We start from the raw sequence: 20,991 nt of genomic DNA, 5'->3' as shown, positions 1-20,991 counted from the left end.
ATTCATATATTAGATTGGCAAAGGTGATTCATTGTTAAAACTGTGTATCAGCCAAAGTGTAGAAAAATCATATACTCAAAAGCAGAGGTAGGTATATCATTGTCAAATAAGAATATTTCTGGGGTTAATTTGACAACATCTAGGAAAACGCTCTAACCTAGACTAGCAATTCCTTCTAGAATTTAAGCTCAATTGGCAAATGAAACCATTATACACACACACACACACACACACACACACACACACACACACATTGTATTTTGTAGAAGCCAAAAAATAAAAACAACCCAAATGTCCAGCAATAGGTTATTTAAATGAATTATAATATTATGATATATCTACTACATGGAAACTATAAAATAATTTAAAAAATGGTAACTTAGGGTTTTGTTTTTTGATAAAGAAACTAGTTATAAAATATTAGGCAAGAAAAGGTGGTTACTGACAGTATTCCATTTTTCTAAGTTACAAAGAGAAAAATGATGCTGAAAAGAGAATGATACATGTGACTACCGTTAATTTTTTTATTTATTTCCCTCTTTTGCAGTTTCTATAATTCTTTTTTTCCAAGTAGATTAAAATATTTGGAAAATTTCCTATGTGGAAGGCAGTAAGCAGTAATATGCTATCTGCAAATTTCGGTATCTTACAGATAATGTGATGTTGAGAAATAGCAACCTTTTGGTCTTCTTATCTCTATCACAGAATTCACAAATCTTGAAAATAAAATCAACACATTTTTCTTTCTGAAGATAGTGAGGGATATAAAATTATATCGATGAGAGACAACGTCTTTAGTTATTTCTGTTAAAGCTTTATGCAGGTTAAAGTTTAACTGGTTCTGGCCGGGCGCGGTGGCTCACGTCTGTAATCCCAGCACTTTGGGAGGCCGAGGCGGGCGGATCACGAGGTCAGGAGATCGAGACCATCCTGGCTAACACGGTGAAACCCCGTCTCTACTAAAAATACAAAAAATTAGCCGGGCGTGGTAGCGGGCGCCTGTAGTCCCAGCTACTCGGGAGGCTGAGGCAGGAGAATGGCGTGAACCCGGGAGGCGGAGCTTGCAGTGAGCCGAGATCGCGCCACTGCACTCCAGCCTGGGCGACAGAGCGAGACTCCGTCTCAAAAAAAAAAAAAAAAAAGTTTAACTGGTTCTTTGATTATCGCCATTCTTACAGGAGTAAGATGGTATCGCATTGTGGTTTTGATTTGGATTTCCCTGATCATTCGTGATGTTGATAAATTTTTTCATGTTTGTTGACGATTTGTATATCTTCTTTTGGGAATTCTCTATTCACGTTCTTAGCCCAGTTTTTGATGGGATTGATTTTTTTTTCTTACTGATTTGTTTCACCCTCTACTGGGTATCTACCCAGAGGAAAAGAAGTCCTTATTTGAGAAAAGATACTTGCACACGCAAGTTTGTAGCAGCACAATTCACAATAGCAAAATTGTGGAACCAAATCAATGATCATCAGTCAACGAGTGGATAAAAAATCTCTGGTATATATATAGGATGGAATACTACTCAGCCATAAAAAGGAATGAATTAACAGCATTTGCAATAACCTGGAACAGATCAGAGACTATTATTCTAAGTGAAGTAACTCAGGAATGGAAAACCAAACATGGTATGTTCTCACTGATATGTGGGAGGTACGCTATGAGGACGCAAAGGCATAAGAATGATACGATAGACTTCGGGTACTTGGGAAGAGTGGGAGGGGGGCAAAGGATAAAAGACAACAAATATGGTGCAGTGTATACTGCTTGGGTGATGGGTGCACCAGGTTCTCACAAATCTTCACTAAAGAACTTACTCATGTAACCAAGTACCACATGTACCCCAATAACTTACGGAAAAATAAAAAAAATTGGTAGAAAAATTCAATAAGTCTAGCTAGATTTTCAATATTAAAATAGTCAAAACAATCAAATAAAGTTAGCTTCCATTTTTAAAGTAGATTCTAAATAATTCCAAATAATATAGCATTCTGAGAATGATCAGAAGCATACATACAGGTACATACATATAAAGTATATATGCATGTATTAAGTATCCCATTTCCAAACATTAAAATGGAATATAAAAGTATAAAACTATATATAACAGAACTCTCATACATTGCTGATGGAAGTATACATTGCTTAAAACATTTTGGAAAACTGTGTTTGCTATAAATGGAATTACATATACAGTATCCTCTGATCCAGCAATTTTATTTTCAGACATACAATTCCCCCCAAATATATATATATATATAAAATCAAAAGGTGGAATCAAGAACATTCATAGCAACAAAAGCAATCAAAAAAGTTTAAGATAGTGACACAATGAGAACAAACTATTGCTATGCACGACAATATTGATGGATCTCACAATTATAACCAACAAAAGATGCTGTCCCACGTGACATGGTGTACCACAGAGAATCCCCACTTCAACCTGAGGTAATCGTTTCCCCAGCTCCAGGAGTTTTGCCTGCTGAAGGCTCATGCCTGACTTCCTCTGGCAAAAGCAGCAACCCTCCAATAAGTGGGTGATATGGGCCTGCCCTTTTGCCTCAATATGGGACATCTCTGGAGAATAGTCCTTACTCCAGAGCACCTCATGGGTTTGGCTGAGGCCTTTGGTGCAACTGCATCTTAGTTCAAATTCTCCCTCTGACCAACCTACTTCTCTCAGCCCCTTGGAGACGGTGTTGCCAAGAGGGCTCTCCAACAAATTTTTTTTCATGCAACTCTGAGTTTCACAGTCTGTTTCCTGAAGAACTCAAGAAAAGAGGGTTGGTACAAGGAATAGTCCAAGCATCACCCACCGCACAGCTCACAGTGGAGACCCATCATCAGTAGAGAACTGATAGCCCCTGGGATGAGATAATGGTACAGTTATTAAAACTTTTAATGGCAGAAAATACACTGGAGGATACAACATCATGGCTGTTTGCAAGGTTTGGGTGGACTCGTAACTACAGTAATGGGATCAGATGGCTCTTGCTTAGGGTATAGCGGGCAGAGAAAGTCAATGAAAAACTGAAAGCAGCAATTTAGAGCAAAGTGAATAGATCAGAGGGAGTCAATTTCTATTTTCCATTGCTGCATAACAAATCACCCCCAAAACTTTGTCTTAAAATAATGCCATTTTATTATCTTTCATAATCTGGAGGTTGATGGGCTCAGCGAGGCAGCTTTTCTTCTCCACGTGAGATTGGCTGGAGTCATCTGAAGGCTCCATATTCTGCAACAACCAATATGGTTCACTCATGCGGCTGGCATTGGATTCTGGCCGTAGGCTAGGATATCAGCTTAGGATTTTGACTGGAGCACCCAGTCCTCCTTCATGTGACCTCTTCATGTTGCTTGGGCACCTAACAGCATGATGGCTGGGTTCCAAGAGGAGAAAGAGAAATCTGCCAGTCCTTTAATGGGCTTGGAAGTCCGAGAACATAACCATCACTTCTGCCACATTTGATTGATCACAGCCTGTCAAAAGTCCAGCTCAGGTTCAAGGGGAGCAAAAAATAAGCTCAATTTCTGGATGCGACATGCTTATATAGGGAGAATGTCAGGGGAGTTAAAGCGGGGAAGGACATCCTTATCTTGTAAGACTAACTACTACAGTCTCCTTGGTATCGTGTAAAGATACTCATTTCCTATAGTCAGATGCAGAATAGGCTGATGATAAGGCTCAGGGCTTAACGATAAGGGAAACTGGACATCTCAGCCAGCCCCAGCAAGTCAGCTGTGCCAAGGCCTGGTCCTGTGTTAGTGAAGAGGGGGACCGTGAGATTTGCAATAGCTCAATGGATGCACTTGAAAATCTCTTATCACTAGATTCCTCAGAACCTCCTGGGCCTAAACAAGTACCCCACTCCACTCTGTTAAGGCTATCATCTCTGCCTTGCATAAACATGATGCAGAGGGCTCTGCCTTGCAAGATAGCAAGTGCCCTCATCAAGATATAGTCAGCTTCTCCTCCAGGCTGCCAGACAAATAACTAGGTCAGGTAACAACATAATCCAGCTGGATAAGTGCTGGCTCTGCTAACAGAGAAGGGTGTTTACACTGAAGGAGCTGTGGCACCTGCCCAACATGCATGGCTAGAGCTGAGAGAATGGGTTCAGGGTCTAGGACCAAGTACGGAGAAACATAAAGTTTAATAAGGAACAGCTTATTGACATGGGAACAACCACCTGTTATACAGGATTTAACGCTTAAAAAGGACACCAGAAGACAGAATTCATGTTGCTAAGGTGGCTCTCTGAAATTTGGAGGTGGCAATGGTCCAAAGCAAGGCCAGCAACAGAAAAAGAAAAAGAAAAACATACAGAGAAGTGAACACGATAGAGTATAGATTCCAGGATACACAAAGGCCAGAAAACCCACCAGGTCCCCACACTCTGTCCTGGATAATACATGATTTGCCAAAGTCCTAAGAAATGTGCTGCCTAGACATGCACAGGCAATGCTGCGATGCTCAGTGGTGCTGCCTTTTTAGGTGATGGCAGATCGGAGGGGACGCTATTACAGAGCATCAAGCCCATGATATTCACAAGGAGGCAGGGAAGGATATGTCTGGCATCAGGTAATTCACTGGGGCGTTTTTGATACTCCCTGCCCAACTGTGATGGAGTATGGAGAAGTGCCACAGCCTGAGACAGGCATGGTGTTCAGATGGAGATCTGGATCACTTTACCTCGTTATCCATCTAGACAAACAGAGATGCTAACAGAGGATGTGGGGAATCTAGTATTGGTAGGAGAGAAAGGACATGAGGAGGAGCAGTGCAGCCCAGAGACCAGCTGCTGCAGCTAGGGATTCATTCCACTCCCTGGAGGAACTCTTCCCCATGAGATTAAATGAAGCAAGTGGATCCCAACAGCCCGGCAGGTGGACTATAGCACATGCAAGTGCACCTCCTCCATCCCCTCTCCAAGACAGAGATGGTCAAGGCCTGGCCCCCTTGCTCATTTGTGCCATGAAGCTCCGAAGTCCTGTGTGGGCCTGGATAAGGACTCTGGGGCAACTACATCTCCATTCAATTCCTCCTTCTGACAGAACCTCCCTCCCCTACTCCCTTACGGGCTATTCTGCCACGAGGGCTCCCCAGTCAACTTCTTGTTTGTCAATCTCCATCTCAGGATTGAATTCTAGGAAAGTTAATCTTAGTCAGAAACCAAACACAAAAGGACACACACAGTATAATCATTATTTCCATAAAGCTCAAACATAGGCAGAAATAAAATCTGGTGTTAGGTATTAGGACGGGGTTTCCTTTGTAGGAAGGCAGTGGCTCAAAGGAAAGATAAAAGGGTTTCTGGAGAAATAATAATGTTCTCTTTCTTATCTGGGGGTTACTGACATGGATATAAATTCTGAAAATTCATCAAGCTGGGCCATCATGATTACAGCATTGCCACACTTTATTTATATACTCTATACTTCAAGAAAACGGTTTTTGGAAACTGATATTTCACAGTCCTTCTTAACAATTCAGAAATAATTTCACTTTGAGGTGGCACGAGGTCATCAAATTAAATATGAATGACCGTCCCTCATCCTTAGGCTCTGAATCCAACAGGCTGCATTCAATGCCAGACTGAGACACTGACTATGTGAAGCTGGTCAAATCTTCAATTCAGTGAACTTAGTTTCTTCATCTCCAATGTGAATGAAAAGTGATTACTAAATAAGATAATCCATTTAAAGAACATATAACATTGCTAAAATAGAATACAAACATTATTCAATAATATGGCAACTACCTGCATCAGGAAAATAAGATAGAGATAAAAGTAAATTTAAACTATTTATATGAAATGTCTTGGAAGTGCTTTGCAAAATAAAGATGAAATTGTTTTGTTTTACACATAACAATAAATAAAAGTTACTTGATAGTTTAGATTTGGTGTACATAGAATAATTGTATTTATATGATGCTTAGCATATAAATAAGCAATGTCATTATGACATAATTTGGTCTGTTATAAGAATCATGATAAGGGCTGGGCATGCTGGTTCATGCCTGTAATCCCAGCACTTTGGAAGGCTGAGATGGGTGGATCACTTGAAGTCAGGAGTTGCAGACCAGCCTGGCCAACATAGTGAAACCCAATCTCTACTAAATAAATACAAAAATTAGCCAGACATGGTGGCACACACCTGTAATCCCAGCTACTCGGGAGGCTGAGGCAGGAGAATCACTGGAACCCGGAAGGCAGAGGCTGCAGTGAGCCGAGATCATTCATGCCACTGCACTCCAGCCTGGGCAACAGAGCAAGACTCTGTCAAAAAAAAAAAAAAAAGAATCATGATAAGTAATGTAGTAATATAGAGACTACATTCTCTCTCAGCAAAGTGAGAATAGGTGGCACCTTCATATTGTCAAATGAACATGGTTTATAAAATTAGATATTCTTATATTTGAATTCTGACTTTGCCAATTACTAGCAGTGTCAATTTGCATAAGTTACTTATCTTCTGAATCTTCAGTCCTTAATTTCTGAAGGAAGATGATGTGCTCATTCTACAGGACTTTCGGTGATATTATACAAAACAACATTGTGTTTAAAACATTGGGTCAATTGAAATATATATATATATATATATACACACACACACACACACATATATATATATATAATGACTGTTGATAGTAGAGGAACAATCTATAATCAATGAGTAGTTTACAAAGTGAATTTAAATCAAATACTGTTTCTCATACTCTATAAACCTTAGCACCCAGAGCAAACACTTGTATAATATATTATCAGTTAGTATTTTTGATGGATAACACACAAATTGTATGAAAATGTAATCCACAATTGAAAAATGAAAAGTATCATGTTCTGGACAACTTTCTTAATTAGTATCTTAAAATCTGAGTCACTGAATTGATTTGGCACATGTGATATGACAATGTTTATAAAATAAAAGCTACAAAAATATTGTGGTGTTTGTAATATTAAAATTTATTACTTGCCTTATAAAATAAACATTCAAAAAATGAAAAATTGTTAAATCGGTAAGACTTGCATGCAATGAATCAGGTTACAGATTTGTAAAGTTCATTAGAACATAATTCCTCATACTGAATTGCCTTTTAACAGTGGATTCAGCTCAAGTTTCTAAAAACAAATATTAACTTTTTTTACTATAAATTTGGTTCACTTATTTTCTACTGTTAATAAATCAGCTTTGTGGAATGTAAATGGTATAGGTTTTGCACTTCAGCTGGTATAGATTCAAAAATCCAAAAATCGGCTCTGTCACTTACTAACTTTATGTCTTGGGCTAAGTTTTTTTACTCTCTGAACCTTAGTGCTTTCATCTGTAAAATGGGATTATCATGTGCCTCAGAAAGTCATTGTGAAGAACAGAAACAATGTCAGGGAAGAATCTAACACACTGAAATACAACTGGAATTCAATAAAGACAGGGTGTTTACATCATGCTATTTGCATTATTAATTATATTGGTAAGTGCCTGAGAATTGGTTTTAGTTTTTCAGAACTTGTGAGTCCTCTTTCTCTCTCTCCCTCTCATTTGATCGCTTTGAGGTTTCACAGTAGAATATAAAACCGCAGTCCTATTTATTATGTTTATGCTCTTCAATAAACACATTGCAGTATTTCAATTCTGGCACTAGTATCTTGGCAAGCATTCTGGCTAGAATATATTGTATGCTTCAGAACCTAAATGTGTAGTGACATATTAATACATCATGAAATTCAACAAAGATTCAGTGGCCTTTAAGGAAGAACAAAGAATATGTTCACACTTCATCATACAATATTATCTATCCTGTCATTATTTATTTTCAAGCATCCTGGCAATAGTGTCCTTTGTGGATCAATTATAATAGTTTCAAATTCCATAGATGAGCTTATACCAAGGTCAGATGATAATAGGTTGCTATTGAGTTATGCCTACATTAGAAGGGATTATCAAAATTGGCACATTTTATTAATAACAAATTTTACATTTTGAATTCCTTTTATTCATGAAAAATAAAGGAATTACAGGTTGACCTCAACCATTTTCTAGTTCAAGTAAGATATGCATCATAAGACATTTTAGAACAACATACACCATGAGCTTTTAAAAAGTATTAAAGATGTTTGGTTAATGAGAGAGTCAGAAGTCTATGAACTACCTGTGTATATACAAACCTCTACAACTCTAAATGCCCAAAGGCAAAGCTCATCTAACTTTCTATAAGATCCAATAATCTTAATATTTGTTTACTGCCAAAGAGGCTAAGAGATGTTGTTATCAGTTTTTGGAAGACCAATATGAGATGCTATAGGAAATATGCATTAATCAAAAAGTGCTCTTGGGCTTGCCTGTTTTCCAACCCATCACAGACAGAATGGCATGGGGGAAAAGAACACAGGCTCTACAGTCAGAAGACCTGCGTTCAAACACAAGTTCAGACACTGACTAGGTTCACTTTCACTTTTTATTTTTCTCTTTCTTAAGTCCTACAAAATGAAGTATAACAAAACTAAACTGAACTTTCTGTCACTCTGGGGCTTGATATATATATTCATTAGTGTGAGGGTCAGAAGTCAGGAGCATAGTGTGTTTATTCCTTATTGCAGTCATTCTATACCCATTGAAGGAAGTCAACCCTGGTCTTGTTCAAGGAGTCTGTAAGATCAAAACTATTTTTGTAATATTACTAAGATGCCATTTCCATTTTTCACTCTCCCTCATGAGTTTGCAGTGGGATTTTCCAGAGGTTTTATGATGTGTGACTGTGACATGGCAACCCACTGGTTGCAGAGAATCCAGCTGTGTGGTCTCTTAAATCAGGCAGTAAACAGATTTGGAAAATTATAAAACAATCACTAAAATATTTATCACTAAATATATTTTGTTCTAGAAATAGATTTAATTTTCAAAAAATGTTTTGTTAATAAATAATGGGTTTATTATTATTTTAAAATGAATTGATAAATATTTAAAAATATTTCGGTTGTATTTCTAATACAGTAAATATGGGGTTTTCAATAATTGTTGAGTGTAAACAGGTCCTGAGACAGAAACGTTTGCTTACTGCTGTCTTTAGTGTAATGATTTAGTAAAAAATAAGAGTTCTAGAGACTTCTAGTTTTCACTTTAAGGTAAAGAAAGCTGGGAAGAGATCTTTCCCTCACTTACAATGAAAAGCTGGAGAAACTGAAAAATATCATAAACCTATTGGAGAAAGTTTAAGTAAAGTGTCCAGAGTGAAGGGCAACTAACACTGCCTCTCTTGGGCACAGGAAAAAACCAATTTCAGCTGAGGGAAGAAAACAGAAAACAAAACAAAACAACTTAACCCTGGGGAAGATAGGCAGATTCTGGGCTGAGAACTACAGATGGGAAGGGGCAGGAGAACTAAGGAAGCCACACTTCAATATTGAGGGACACACTGTCTGTCTAATAGTGTGGTGAAATGAGAACAACAGAGAACACTCCGCTGCTGCCACTTCTCACTGCCAAGCTAAGATATCTTAAGTAATCCACAGTGCTGCTTGGAGAGAAACACAAGTGTGGAAGGAGACCTTCTCTAAGGTTCAGTGCAAAGGAAAGACTTAAAGCTGGCGATAGAGCAAGCATTGAGAGAAAACAAAACAAAACACGTTTGACAACCCAGCCTCAATCCTAAAAACAAGTTGTTACTAGAGGAATTTGAAACCTGTGGTATACTGAGTGAAATAACAATTATAACACACTTCACACCTAACCCAACTCCTAACTAGTTTTACTCAAACCCCTGCACTAAAGGCCCAACAGAGGGAAAGGCATGTCCATTACTAGGCAGAAAAAACTGTTAACTTCAGTTTCCATTGAACTACAGAAGGTGTCCAATTTTCAACAGCAATAAAAACATAAAGTATATAGAAAGGCAAAAAGTAAAAAACAGAAACCACCAACACACTCCCAACAGACAAAGTAAGCAGCAAAACCAGACTCAACTATGACACAGATGTTGGAAGTAACTGATAAGGAATTTAAAATAACTATGATGAAAATGTTAAAGGATTTAACTGAAAAGAAGGATATGATAAAAGATCAGGTTGGAAGTTTAGCAGAAAGCCAGAAACTATAAAAAAATCAAATGAAAATGTTAGAACTGAATAAAACCACTGTAACAGAGACGAAGAATGCTTTCACAGCTTCATTAGTAGACTCAACATAGTTGAAGAAAGAATCAAGGAATTTGAAGATAGATCAATAGAAACTACTCAAATAGAAATATATAGAGAAAAATGTTTGGAAAAAATGCAGCAGAGTATCCAAGAGAGGTGAAAAAATATCAAATGGTCTAACTGACATGTAAATAGAATAACAGAAAGAGAAGAGAAACAACAGGGCAGAACAAACATTTGAAGAAATCATGGCTGTGAATTTTTAAAAATTAAAGACAAACACCAAACTACAGAGCCAAAAAAAAAAGAAAACCTCAGAGAGCGCAAAGCATGATAGATAAAAAGCAAACAAAATCCACCCAGGTATATCATATTCAAACTGCTAAAAACAAAGGACAAAGAGGAAATCTTGGAGGCAACTATAGAAAAAGATACATTACATGCAGAAGAACAAAGATAAGAACTATAGCAGACTTGTAGCTAGAAGACAATGGAGTGCTAAAAAAAATGTGAATTAAGAAAATATTTTGAAGTGTTTTTCAAAAATGAAGAAGTAATATGTATTAGTCTGTTTTCATGCTGTTTATAAAGACACACCCAAGACTGGGCAAATTACAAAAGAAAGAAGTTTATTTAAAACCATCAGATCTGGTGAGACCCATTTACTATCATGAGAACAGCATGGGAAAGACCCACCCCCATGATGCAATCATCTCCCACTGGGTCCCTCCCACAACACGTGGGAATTATGGGAGCTACAAGATGAGATTTGGGTGGGTACACAGTGCCAAACCATACCATAATAACAAAGAAAAACTGAAATAATTAATTGCCAGCAGACCTACCCTTCAAAAAGTGGTAAAGGAAGTTCTATAGGCAGAAAGAATATGATAGCAAACAGGAACTTCAATCTACACAAAGAAATAAAGAGTGCTGAAAATAGAATCAATGAATGGAAAATAAATTTTTTTCGTATTTTAATTGCGCTAAAATATAACTGACTCTCTAAAGCCAAAATGGTACCAACATATTGTATGTTTGTAGCATATTTCAATGTTAAATTTATGAAAATAATAAGATAAAGGATGGGAGGGAAATTCAGAATATATTATTTAAGGTCCTTACATAATGCATGCAGTGGGATTATAATATTTGTAGGTAGACTCTACTTGATATTTATTGCAAATCACAGAGCAAACACTAAAAAATTAACAAAATTGAGTAAATAATATAGGGGAAAAATAGAAACATAAAAATGCTAAATTTTTACAAGAAGTAAGTAAAAGAGAAACAAACAACAGGTAAGACAAATAGAAAACAGCTAACATAGATGGCAAAAAAAATCAAAACCCAAGTATATGCTGTCCACAAGAAACACACTTTACATATGTACAGACAGGTCAAATAGATACAGACAGCTTAAAAATAAGTAGATGGAAGAAGTTAAAGCATGGAAACACTAACCCAAGAAAGCTAGGGTAGCTATGCTAATAGGTAAAGTAGACTTCAGGATGAGAAATATTATCAGTGATAAATAAGGATACTATGTCTTGCAAAAAGAGTCAATTCTCTAAGAAGACATAACAATTCTAAATATGTACCCTAGAGCTTTAAAAGATGTAAAGCAAAATCTGATAAAAATGAAAACAAACAAATCTGAATTTATAGTTAGAGACTTCAACACTTTTCTCTCATAATTGACAGAACAAGTACATAGTAAATCAGTAAGGATATAGAACACCTGAGCAATATTATCAACCAACTCAGCATAATTCACATTTATAGACCACTCCTCCCAACAACAGCAGAATACACAATCTTTTCCATTGGACATGAAACATTCACCAAAATAGACTGGCTATATTCTGGCTTATAAAAATCTCTTAACATTTAAAAATAATATAAAGTCAAGTTCCTACTTTATCTTTCATTTCTACTTATAGTTCTCTCTCTCTTTCTCCTCACCTCAGTGGTCAGTCAATGGGTCCCTGAGCATTGGGCCCCATCATTGGCTCTGTCCTCACCTAAGTTCTCTCCCTAGGAAGACCTCATCCATACCCAAGGATTTAGTTATTGCTATGCACTGATAAATCTCAGATTCATAATTTTGCCTAATATCACACTACTGGACTGTAGACTACTACACAGTTGCTCTCTGGATAGTTTATTGGCACCTCAAACCCAACATACTATTGCTAAATTCAACATCTTGTTCCACTTCCTTAATTACCTACCTTGGTGATTCATATTTCCCTCCATTAAGATATTTAAGCCAGAATTGTGCATCTTATCATTTATCACCTCCACATGAAATCAACCATGAGGCATTATTGATAAGGTACCCTTAGTATCTCTCTTTCCACTCCGTCTGTTATACATGATGATACATATATATCTGATGATTCTTGAGAATTTGGTTCAGAGATTTTTCCCTTGAAACTATTATTAGTATCTTCAAAAACAGTGAAGTCTGTATAGCACTGTATTAAATTCCTGGAGCTGCTGTAACAAATTATCACAAATCAGGTGTCTTAAAATAACAGAAAGTTATACTCTCCCTCTTCTTGAGGCCAGAAGTCTGAATCAAGGTGTTGGTAGAACCATGCTCCCTCAGAAGGCTTTTGGGGAGAATCCTTTCCTTGCCTTTTCCAGCTCTGGTGGCTGTCAGTATTCCTTGGCTTGTAGCCACATCTCTCTCTCTCTCTGCTCTGTCTTCACTTCACCTTCTCCTCTATGCATCTACCTCAAAACTCCCTCAATCTTTCAACTCTAAGGATACATGCAATTACACTTAAGGCCCACACAGAGAATCTAGTATAGTCCAGTGTAAACCTCTTTTCAAGATCATTAATTTAATCACATCTTTGCCATATAAGGTAATGTTCACTCTTGCCGTACGAGTTGATATTGACAGGTTCCAGGATTAGGACATGAACATGTCTTTTAGGGGATTACTATTCAGCCTACTACAAGCACTCTGTCATATATTGAAAATAACATCCACAGTTCACAAGACTATGGAGTTAAAGAGGATTCATACACGTTTGAAAAAATTTAAATTAGCATGATGTCTTCAGAGAACATTTGGCAAAGTCAAGCAAAAGTCTTGGAAAAAATGTGCATATTGCCTTTATAGTTTTTTAGTTTTTATTTTTATTTTTTGGGGGATGGAGTCTCACTCTGTCACCTAGGCTGGAGTGCAGTAGCGGGATCTTGGCTCACTGCAACCTCCGCCTCCTAGGTTCAAGCAACTCTCCTGCCTCAGCCTCCCGAGTAGCTGGGATTATAGGCACCCGCCACCATCACATTCAGCTAATTTTTTTGTAGTTCTAGTAGAGACAGGATTTCACCACGTTGGCCAGGCTGGTTTCGAACTCCTGACCTCAAGCAATCTGCCTGTGTCAGCCTCCCAAAGTGCTAGGATTACAGGTGTGAGCCACCATGCCTGACCTGCACATTGCCTTTAGCACAGCAATGACAATTTCAGAACTCTAGCATAAAAATATTTGGTTCATATGTGAATGTGCAAGTGTGTTCACCGCAGTCTTTTTTATTTGAAAAGAAAGGTTGAATCTAGTATAAAATGCCCAATAACGGGGGCTTACCTGAGGCTTAATTTATAATATATATATAAACAAATGTATATATAAAAATATATGTACACACATATAGTATATTTATACAATGACATGATGTGTAGCCATTAAATTTGGTAATATAATGCCATGTTTACTGACATATAAAATAATTCACCATATTGTCAAATAAAAAGTTTATAAAATGGTATGTGTAGTATAATAACATTTTAGTAAAAATATGTATTTAAAACAATCTGGATAAATTGATCCCAAAAATATTAATACTGGAATTGTATCCAACTCATTTTTACCTATGGGTTTAAATGTTGTGCAGTGAGTTTATTTACAATATTTTAAAATAACTAAAAAGTGAATATATTTGTTAAACACATATTAATTTTTCTTCAAAGTACATTTATAATTCTTAAAATTTCAGACATTTCAATGTAATTTAGATATGAATTGTCTTCTGATAATGAAAAAACTATATAGAAATATATAAAAATAAATTTGAAAAAACTCAAATATTTATTTCCTAAACATCACAAAGTCCAAACATCAAAGAAATGTGAACCACCTTAGCAAAAATATTAATACTAGCATTATCCATGTATTGTCCTAACAAATGGGAGAAAATCTTTTATTTCTGAATGTAACAAACTTCCATTATATTTAAGAAAAAGCGAGCCTACAGTTGTCAGTATACTCTATGAGCCATTTAAAAGCCAATTATGCATGCCTGGTAAAGTAAATGAGACCATGAATGAATAACATCTACAAACGTAAATTATACACATAAATTATAAAATTTAAATGTTTCTGGAAGAGGCACTAACCTTAGCGTAATGATTAGCATAACGATTAGTGCTGTTGTCCACAAAATGCGTCTTCCAAGATATTTTTATTTATATATAACTCACAAAATAATGATATTTTATATACTACTACTAGAAAGTAACTTTTGTAGCTCAAACCTAAAAAAATTCCCATGAAATTGTTATTTCACTATCATTAAGTGGGATCTACCAATTCTTCCCAAAGCAATAAATATTCAGTTTCTCTGGTATTTGCTTCTTCACCTGGAAAATGGATTAATCAAAAAATGTCCTGTTAGAGTTTTATGGAGAATTTTATGTAGCTCTTCATAAAATAAACAATGAAAATTGTGCAGTGCTCACAGGCAGAACATCTGCATTAATATTAAGGTGAGAAATGGCACACAATTAATTTAACAACTATGAAATTGATTAGGTTGTTAAAATTTTTGTAATTCACTGTATGACTCTCTCTTTGCCTACTAAGTGCACGGCATTTCACATCAAATTACAGAAATAGTTTTCCTAAATGGTTGTTGTTGGTTGGAATTTTCAACATTTTACAACAAAGTATAGTAAATGATTCAACTTTGTTAGAATTATAAATAATCTAAAAGAAATTTTTCAAGATTTATGTTTTATCAACAGAATGTGCTAGATTATTCTAACATCTGATAGAAAACTAGGGTTGATATGTCATTACCACCTGTCACTGAGAGAATGCAGTGCTCCTCTTCTAACACATACCTAATTATGAGAGAACTGTTTCAATTCTGCCAACTCACAGACTTCTTTAAAGGTTGCCTACCCCAGGACAACATATATAGACATCCTGGGAATGGTGATACACCTCCCATATCCTGGGAGCATGAGACACTAGTTAAGTGGAAAGTGCCCAGGAATTTAAAAAAAAAAAAAAAAAAAAAAGTCAGGCACGTTGGCTCCTGCCTGTAATCCCAGCACTTTGGGAGGCTTAGGCGGGTAGATCACGAGGTCAGGAGTTCAAGACCAGCCTGAACTACATGGTGAAACTCCATCTCTACTAAAAATACAAAAATTAGCCAGGCGTGGTCACATGCACCTGTAATCCCAGCTACTCAGGAGGCTGAGGCAGGAGAATCACTTGAAGCTGGAGGTGGAGGTTGCAGTGAGCCGAGATCATGCCACTGCACTTTAGCCTGGGCAACAGAGCGAGACTCCATCTTAAAAAAAATTTTTTTAACAATTCCTGGGGAAGTATAGGGCAAAGAATATGAAGTCATATTAATTTACTGGGCATAGTGGAAGTTGGCAAAGAGTCCTAAAAGGATGCAGTCAGATCTCTGAATATTAAATAGGAAACTAAGCAAACTTTTCTCCTTTTTAGTTTACTTGACTCCTGATAAGCAACTGTGTTAACAGCATGCAAATTCTTAATTTCAATTTGCAGAAAGCTAAAAGACTTACATTTTCCAGAATTCACCTCCTCTATTTCTGATTTTTACACCATCCTCCTAGTTTCATTATTAAGAAAATCTTTTACTGTAAGTTTAAATTTATGTATACTTGATGTAAAGATAATACAAGCTGGCCAGTCATTGAGATAAAGGGACCATTAATACTTTCAAGGATAAAATTAGTCATTTATATCACAGTCTCTTAAAATTCATTTTTCTTTAAAACCATCTGGGAATGCCTTCAAACTGTGACCAAACTGTTCTCTGTGGGATTCTGATTTAATTCATGGTATATCTGAAAGAGAAAAGTTATTAATCACAAATTGGAAAAGATAAAAGCAGTAGTTTGGTTGAAGTACTTATTTCTTAGACATGATTTTTTTGTTTTTGAGGGGAGAGGAAATTGCGAATACAAGAGATGGTCAAATTGACTACTAAATTTGCACCTTATTCTTCATTTACTTCACAAAACCAATTTATTGCTAAATTTCCCTAGCAGCATGCATCTAATATTTACCGCATTGTTTATTCCACTGAAAGAAACTTCTTTTAAATCTAAAATATAATTACTTCCACCTATCCATTTACTCCAACACATATTTACTGCCTAGTATATACAAAACTCTTTGCAAGAATCCAGGGAGATGAAACATAACCACGCATTCCTTGGCGGGGCGGGGGGCGGGGTGCTAAAATTTGATTTTTATTTTCTTTCCTTTTTCATTGTTGTCATTTCTTGAAGCTCAAAATCTAGAAAAAATATTTCAAAACCAAAAAAAATTGTTATAAAATGGTTCCACAAATCATCACTATAAGAGTTTAGCTGACTCATATTTCAGCAAAGCAACATACTTTACATTATTTTGAAATCCAACTGTAAAACTAACTGTTTAATATTTGGCCACTTGGTCTGAAGTTGGATACTGGTGACTAACCATGTTCATGCTTTTATTTGAGGTAAACTTGAACTCAGGCTCCAACTGTCCTCCCGTTGATGTGAGGGTGAAGGAAGGTGCCAGGTCCACTTCCCAGGGACTGGCGTAGTGGTACAGTCATGATGACAGGACACACTGAACACAAACCTGCAAATGGAACTGAATCTGTGCCAAGGACACTTCCATATCTGCCTAAAGACCCAGAGTTTAGTCAGTTCCCTGGACAGGAATATGATATTGATTTCAAGAATGCAGAAAACAACTTCCCTCTATTTTTCAGCCTGAAATTCTTACTCATTCACACATTCCAACATTTATTGAATACCTGCTATTGTCTAGATGTTATGATAGGTGCTAAGGACAATGCAGTGATCAAAATAGACATGGCCAGCACCTTCATGGAATTTAAACTACAGGATAGACTGAGGGGAGGTTAGAAAGAAAGAGGACAACCCTTCTCCCTACTTCTCTCCCCCTGCAACTCCCCCAATATGACCGTATCTTAGTGGTTTTAGAGTTACTTTCATAAAGCCATTCATTAAAGTTTCTCTCTTTCCCACTGAATTTGATTGCATGATAGTAAATTCCTTGAGGGCAGGAATCCTATAGCATAATAGGTTGTACATGCTCTTCTAACAGCCAATTGCCTAGTGATTCACATTGTGCAGGCTTTTTTTTCTGCAAAATGGATAAAGTCACATTCACTTCCAGGAAAAGCAATAGCAAAAGGAAGTTATGACACCCAGAACACTATAAAGACACAGTGAAAGGCAAAAGATAAAAGTTCTCCACAGAGCAGCGTGGCTGTGTGGTAGTGATGTAGTTCTGTTTCAGCATTCAGACATTCCATGTGCACAAGAACTGCTGATCCTTTCTTGTAGCCCTGCTACCCTAACCCCCATCTCCACACCCTTAGTGCATGTAGAAAATCAGTATGGCCTGATTTGAGGCCATGACAGAAGAAGATATCTTCCCCTTAAAAAGTTCTCCCCAAATGGTCTTGATAAAGGATTGTCTTATTCATGCTCTGAATTAAAGTCCAGAATGCCTTCTCTTAAATACAAATGCTGGCAGTGATTGCTTGTGCTTTTGAATTTTTGTACTACCAGATTTATTGATTTAGAAGGTCTATCTTGTTCAGAAAGGATTTCAAGAGGACAAAACATGTGTCATATTGATAAGGAGGTAGAGAATAGTGTTAAGAATGGTGGGTCAGGAGCCAGACATCTTGCATTTGCACCACCTTGCTATTTGTTCCACAATAGCAAGTTACTTCCTGTATGACTACGACGATTCTGTGCCTCAGTTTCCATAAAGTGCAGATAAGAATATTACTACACTATAGGTTATTCTAAGAGGTAAGTGAAAATACATCTAACACACGAAGTATCATCTGCCTAGAACAAAATACGATCTCAGCAAATGCTAGATATTATTAAATTATTGTTTTCCTCTTATAAATGAATTATCTCAATTAGATCTGATATCACGTAAAACCAATAAAATGAGATTGGGTCCCTTCAAGAATACCAAGTAAAAATGGTTTGAAGGCAGATAACTGTAATGAAGGAGAAAATATGTTAGGTTAAATAATAAACATATGAAGTGACTTTGGTTAAGAAGATCAACTATTGAGATATAATTATGAACTTACTAATGTTAAAGGCATTATAGATTTTGAATTAGAAATAGAATGCCTTGCCATAATGGATTTTGGAAACTGTAGTTTGTTTGGTATGATATATGAAGATGCATGAAAACTAAGAAAGAAAACTTTCAGAGTTTTTATCATCTTGTAAACATAAGAACAAGGTGAGCCACAGACACAGTCGGAGATTAATTAACCAAATGGAGCAGAGAGACTGTTCCCGTGTGGTAGTGATATCATATTGAGCAAAGCCACATGAAGAAGTGAAGAATAAATGGGGACAGAGCAACCTAGCAGATGGGGTAAGTCCACCTTGGGAGAAGGTTGGAGGTGGAGTTGGGAGGGGAGTTATGCAATAAACAAAGGATGGGACTTGGAGGGATACCTTAGCTCTATTGAATATGTGAGTCTGCGATCTTGAATTATGCAAATTCACCAGCATTAGTAAAACAGAAGTTTGGGAATCCACATCTTCTCAGTTCTCTACCGGGCCTCCTAATGCAACACAGCAACCTTAGATTGGAAGAGCTTATTCTTCAGGGAGGTTTTGTAAATTGGCATGGCAACTAGCAAATCTCAGAACCTGAAATTTAGATTGAGTCCCTTGCTGCCATCAAAGATAGTAGAACGCACTCAAAGACAGTAGGGAGTAGGAGAGACAAATCAACAAAGGCAGTGCCCGGGCCTGGTCAATCCAGCCTCAGACAGAAAACCATTTGCTGTCTGTCATCCATTATTTTGAGATACTCTGGGATGGCCACAGGTTTGAATTGTAAGTCATGGGGAAAATGCTGAGTTCTGAGTAGATCACAAGATAAATGTGGTTGCCAAATGTTATCATTTTTGATTACTGATAGATGACTGTCCAGAGCTCACCGCTTTTATGGGAAATATAATGCTTAAACTGACCTCATTGTGTCAATGCTCACTGTGTTATTGCAAAATCATTTCAGAATACAAAGATGGTCTTTACTGTCAAACCTGGATGTAAATTGTTCAGATCTCTGATCAAAGAAGGTATGTATTAAATTTCACTTAACTTTGGGCACTCACTGGATCTTTACTAAAAGATGTTCCACTTCTCTGAGTTTATTCATCTATTTTTGGTAACAAGATTTTATAGCAAAGCTGCTTGATAGTTTATATCTGGGTCCGCCCCTCAAATCTCATGTCAAACTGTAATCTCCAGTGTTGGTGGTGGGGCCTGGTGGGAGGTGAGTGGATCATGGGGGCAGTTTCTCCTGAATGGTTTACCACCACCCGCCTTGGTCTTGTCATCAAGATAATGCATTACCAGAGATCTAGTGTTTAAAAGTGTGTAGCTGGGGCCAGGTATGGTGGCTCACGCCTGTAATCCCAGCACTTTGGGAGGCCAAGGCGGACGGATCACTTGAGGCCAGAAGTTCGAGACCAGCTATGGCCTACACGGCAAAACCCCGTCTCTACTAAAAATACAAAAATTAGCTGGGCATGGTGGCGCACACCTGTAATCCCAGCTACTTGGGAGGCTGAGCCATGAGAAATGCTTGAACCTGGGAGGCGAAGGTTGCAGCGAACCGAGATCACACCACTGCACTCCAGCCTGGGGGACAGAGTGAGACTCTGTTTTTAAAAAAGTGTGTAGCACCTCCCCCGTCTCTCTCTTGGTCCTGCTTCTGTCACATAAGACACCTGCTCCCACTTTGCCTCCCACCATGAGTAAAGTTTCCTGAGGCCTCTCCAGAGGCAGATGTTGCCATGCTTCCTGTACAGCTGTGGAACCATGAGCCAATTCAACCTCTTTTCTTTATAAATTACCCAGTCTCAGGTATTTCTTCATAACAGTGAGAAAACTGACTAATACACTGCTTCTATTTGTTTCAGTGGAGGGTGAAAGTGGGGTCTAGGCTTTCTAAAATTCTTCCACCACATTAAAATAGAAAGTGAGCCTTAACAAATCAGATCCCATGGGGGCAGAAAACAATCTATAATGTAAGCTGGGAGAGGCCATGCCATGTCACTAGTGTCAGGAAATGTCATATAATTAGCACAGCCAGGGCATTTGTCAACCAAGGATCTAAAAGGATTTTTCAATTTGTGAAAATCTCAAAACAGTCCTAAGAGTTACTGTGTTATTACCTCTATAATACCTTTGCAATGAAATCTCTTTAGGTCAGTATATGAAATTCTATGAGTCATTTATATATAAAGGCAATTTCTCTTTCACTCTATTCTCTTCCAGGATGAGTTAGAACAGCAGGATATAACAAATAACTATGAATAAATTGAACTTCATTTAATTAATTCGACATTATCATTAAATATTAATAAACATAAAGGTATTATTGCTGAATTTATCAACAGCCACCACTTGGAAGGTGTGAAAATACCCAGCCAATAACAAAAGCATTACAGATTTTCTTTATGTAAAATGCGTCATGTTTTTCTCATTCATTTTTTA

General features: G+C 37.1%; 1 protein-coding gene across 10 annotated transcripts in view; it reads right to left on the bottom strand.

Moving 5' to 3' along the window:
* Positions 1–20,991, bottom strand: part of DLGAP1 (DLG associated protein 1) — a 964,206-nt gene that overhangs the window by 917,207 nt on the left and 26,008 nt on the right. For 4 of the 10 annotated variants that reach the window (XM_054671843.2, XM_054671842.2, XM_063796015.1 and 1 more), the window contains exon 2: positions 6,163–6,284. The exons of the other annotated variants lie outside the window; for them this stretch is intronic. The gene's annotated coding sequence lies outside the window, so the exon portion shown is untranslated. The remainder of the gene's footprint in view (positions 1–6,162; positions 6,285–20,991) is intronic. 10 annotated transcript variants of the gene reach the window in all.

Source organism: Pan troglodytes, chromosome 17, assembly GCF_028858775.2.
Source record: "Pan troglodytes isolate AG18354 chromosome 17, NHGRI_mPanTro3-v2.0_pri, whole genome shotgun sequence".
Taxonomy (NCBI): Eukaryota; Metazoa; Chordata; class Mammalia; order Primates; family Hominidae; genus Pan; species Pan troglodytes.
The sequence above is the reverse complement of the archived record's forward strand: the minus strand, read 5'-3'. Positions and strand labels throughout refer to the sequence as shown.